We start from the raw sequence: 4,675 nt of genomic DNA on the forward strand, positions 1-4,675 counted from the left end.
AAAAATGATGGTTCAGGTTCACTAGGCCTACAAGGCCATTTTGGGCCAGAAGGGCGGCGGCCTGTAATCCCTCCACTGTTGGGAGCAGGAAGTGGTCGCTGCTCTGTTATTAAACCAGCCTCACGCATTGCCCTCCATTCTAGGAGCCAAGTGGCCTAGGCCTTCGCCCAAACAACCGGGCCCAACTCTCAACTTGGAGTGGGCAGGCCAACAGTTTGCCATTGCAAGCCCAACCTAGCAAGCCAAAGTACCTGTTCCATCACCTTAGTTACCCCCACTTGGGTCACAAGCTGGCGTTACACAGCTCGGCGGAAGGAAAACTACAATCAGAAGCTTATAAGAACTATGCTTTTCTTCTATCTGCCCGATATAGGACTATAGTGATATATCCAAATTCTGCTGAACAAAACAAATCTATAGAGAATGCACTATAAGAATTCTCGAAGAATACCGTTAGATTCTTTGATATAAACCTTAGAATTCTCAATTCAAGGAAAACAATTTTTTGTCCTTGCAGACCCTGAAACTTATAACAGAATTCAACTTTAAGATACCAAACGTAACAGGCAATAGAGAGACAGATTGTAATATACATATTTTATAATTAATTGCAAGTATAATATTTACAGTACATCAAAAAGACAGACAAAAGAAATAAATATAAAGGTTGAAACTATCTTCCTGACTAAGATAAGATTAACATTGTCAATTTTCATTTTCATCCTAATATAAATGCTAATATTTATCACAACCTTACTATATTTTTGTGCCTTATTTTTCCTAGTGTTTCAACTTCAACATCAAATTCATCTTGTTCAGAACCAACAATCCCAATTCCATTTCCATTCTTGGTTTCTCCCCATAATATCTTGACAGCCACGACATCACCACTGCTTAGAACAACCTTGTAGACCTTCCTAAATAATCCACTCCCTATCACATTGTCTTCACTCATCAATTTCACAATTTCAAACTCATCAAAGCCCAGCTTATGAAACGACCTCCACTTTTCTTCTTCTTTCTGAAGTTCCTATATCTTAGGTAAAACACAACCACCCCAAGGATGAACAAGATTCCAACCCCTTGGGAATTGTTCTGTGATTTTAATTTGGAAATGAGGTTTGGATTGATGAATGATTATGATGTTGAGAATGTTGAGATATGAACTTTGAAATATTCATTTGGCATATGAATTTGAATTATCTGAGATACGAGGTTTCCTGGATAAAGTACCATGGCTTGCCACCACGTGTACCAGGTTAAAAACTCGATACTCTGTTGACTCTACGACATAAGTGTGACCGGGCACTATATAAATTCCCGGGAATGTTATCCCCATTGAGCAATATTGATTATTTAAGAAAAAGCTATGCATAGACTCTTGGGATGCACATCAGGGGACAGTCTAAGGACAATTCAGACTTGTCGAGTTGGCTGGATAACCGACAGATGAGCCTCATCAGCCATAGGACAGGTATGCATCATATGCATTTGTATGCTTTGCTTGGGTTTGAACTTGTTTTGGTTCGCCTAATTGCTAAACTGTTCTTAACTGCTACTTGAACTATTTGCTGTAACTGCTACCTACTTGTGCTTTCCTTGTCTGTCTTGCCTATGTTTGTCCTGGAGTGCTACATTTGAGAATGGACTTTGGTGCTGAATTAATGACTATGTTGTTTGATTGCGTAGTTGGTTTCTGATTGAGATTTTCTTATAAGGAAAAGTTTCAGATTTCTGAAAGATTAAACATTGTTTCTTTGAAAATGTTTTGAAAGATTTCCTATGGGTTTTAAAAGATTCATAAGGCAATGATAATCACTGAACTTGAGAACAGTTTTTTTATTAAATATCTTCTTATGACAACTTTGAAATTCCATGGTGAGACCGTGTGGTTAGGTTCTCACCTTCCTACAGCTTTACCTTTTCAGGAACCGGATGAAGAAGCATTAAGAAGAGATTATACTGCGTATGGTTTATATGTTGTTGTATTAATTAGATTATTTTCTTCCCTCGTCTTTGTTATTACAAGTTTGTAAGAGGGATAGGAATTGTATGTTTTATATGTATAATATATTGAGTTATTATGTAAGGAGTCTTGTATATGAATCTATGCCTATTTTCTTCCCTCGTCTTTGGTTATTACAAGTTTGTAAGAGGGATAGGAATTGTATGTTTTATATGTATAATATATTGAGTTATTATGTAAGGAGTCTTATATATGAATCTATGCCTATTTTCTTCCCTCTTCTTTATTATTACAAGTTTGTAAGAGGGATAGGAATTGTATGTTTTATATGTATAATATATTAAGTTATTATGTAAAGAGTCTTGTATATGAATCTATGCCTGCTTGTATTTTTCTTAAGATAAAATATTTATTTCTGATTTTTTAAAGAAATCAGCAATACAGTGTCGAGTCACAGGCTCCTATTTTAATATTTAGTATGTAAAGTAGTCGTAATACTTCTTGCTATCAGAGTAGCGCAGCCGGAAGCGTGACTTCTGATAGTGAGGGTGTTACATTATGGTATCAGAGCAGTCTTTCTTGTAGAGCCTTGGGAATGGACTGATTATGCTTTAATTGCATACTCTGAGAGTCTGTCATGTAGTAGGTCTTGTTTGAATAACGAGAATAGAGCTTAATGCACATGACGGTCTATTAATTAATGCCATTAGTCTTGCATTGCATAATTCATGGTATTAAGTTTGGCCGGCTTAAAACTAGTGAATTATATATATGTAAGCACTAATGGGTTGTCATAGACGATATGCGAGTCATAGATAACGCGAGTCGTGGGTTTTAGGAATGTTAGAAACTGCGTTCCAGAGATTAGTTCCGTTTCGACGTATAATCTTTATTCGTGCTTGACATTATCTTTTTCTTTATCAATTATATTGGAATCCCTAGTTCTTGATTTCTTTCTTGGAATGTGATTTGGATATTTTTCTACTATATCTTGTCATTCATATATATCTTTACTTGATTATGTTCCTAATTGTTACTTGAATCTTTAAGGAACATTCAATCTTGATACTGTTCATAAATTTAGTATTTGTCGATTTGATCTCCAATTAGTTTTGGTGCAATGCATAATCCTTGATTCCTAAATCATTTGAAATATTAAGAGTCGCGATTCGTAGTAAACTGATTATGCGATTTAGTTCTTCTGTTTTGTATTCTGTAACTATTGTGTGTCCTGCTCGGATTACAATCTTTGATTTTGTGTTTCTTCGTAAAAATGATAAAAGATGACCTTGTTTTGATAAAATGTATCAATTCTAATAGTTTTCTTCTATAACTCTTATCTTGGAATCTTGTTTTAAAAAATAGTTCCATTTTGGTTCTTTTTCTGTTTGATTCTGATTGTAACCATTATTTGAATTTTGAATACGACAGCCTTTGATTTTGTAAGTACTTTCCTACAATATATATATATAAAATAATAAATAAATAATTTCTTTATATAGTTACAACATGCTTCTATCCAAGAGTATTACTTAGTCTTTATTTATCTTTACAAGAATACTTTACTTTAGATTTTTTTATTTGAACATAATTTAATCCTTTTGTAACATTATCCCAAAATTTTATGCACACACACATATATATATATATATTTACTTAACTATGTATCTACGAACTCTTCAAGCTTCCTAAAGTAAGATTTCTATTTTCATTTCAGTTAATTTTCATTTAATAAACTTTACACAAATCATTTTAATTTGAATTTGATCTAGTATAACATAATATTTACCTTTGTTTAGTTTTTTTTGAAAAATATTGAATTTATATACTTTCTTTAGAAAAAGATAAACCAATTCCCTTAGGTTCAATTTGAAGTTGTTCTAAATTGATGTGCTCTCTTTCCTATTATTGCTCATGTTGAAGCTCTTGAATTCAGAATTCCTTCTTAAACTTTCGAATTAACTCCCTTTACATTACACTTCATTACTTATATACATCCTTGTTTGTTGATAATCTCACGTATTTTCAAAGTCCTTGCGAAATACCATCCTTGTCTAATTGTGAACCTGAGCAATCTCCCGATTTCTTGCAAATACCGTTTATGCCGTTTGTCCTTCTCTTCTCAAGTTCTGTATTCCTTGTATGTTAGCTCCTAGTGACATGAATTGTGCACACGAAAAATAAATTTGGTAAGTGTACAAGGTTATAAGGAGTCGCGGAGTTTCAAGGTAACGCAAACATATATACTTTGCTCAGTTCCCCCCATTTTTTATTTCATATCTTCTCTTTTTATTAGATAAGTTGATCGTCCTCTTAAATTTATCTATTCCTTGTGGACCTTTCATTTGATTGCGTTCCTACATATTCCCTTGGATTTTGTAAATGACGTCCTTGACTCTGGTCACTTTCTTGTGAATCTTGTACTTTGATTTAGCTTGAATTCCATTCTAATGGATGCACCGTTTTCTTTTCATCGTCTCCATTGAAGTTCTTTAATCTCTCTATATGTACGCCTCTTATTTGTAAATTGCTATCTAAATCTTTAAGAATGTCTATCCTTCTCATTATACTCCTCTTTATGAAATCTTGCACTCTCTGACATAATATTGGAATTGTTTTAGGTACGATGCCAACCCTTAAATCTTTGAAAATGTAAAGTGTCCCTTTTTATTATATTGTATCACTACAAGAAAAAGCGTATTTATCGAC

At 33.6% G+C, this 4,675-nt stretch overlaps 1 non-coding gene across 1 annotated transcript; it reads right to left on the minus strand.

The window, feature by feature from the left end:
* On the minus strand, positions 1-310 carry LOC148569047 (signal recognition particle RNA). Its single transcript, XR_015881707.1, has one exon.
* Positions 311-4,675: the final 4,365 nt, after the last annotated feature.

Source organism: Arachis ipaensis, chromosome B4 (assembly GCF_059453495.1).
Source record: "Arachis ipaensis isolate K30076 ecotype BB chromosome B4, ASM5945349v1, whole genome shotgun sequence".
Taxonomy (NCBI): domain Eukaryota; kingdom Viridiplantae; phylum Streptophyta; class Magnoliopsida; order Fabales; family Fabaceae; genus Arachis; species Arachis ipaensis.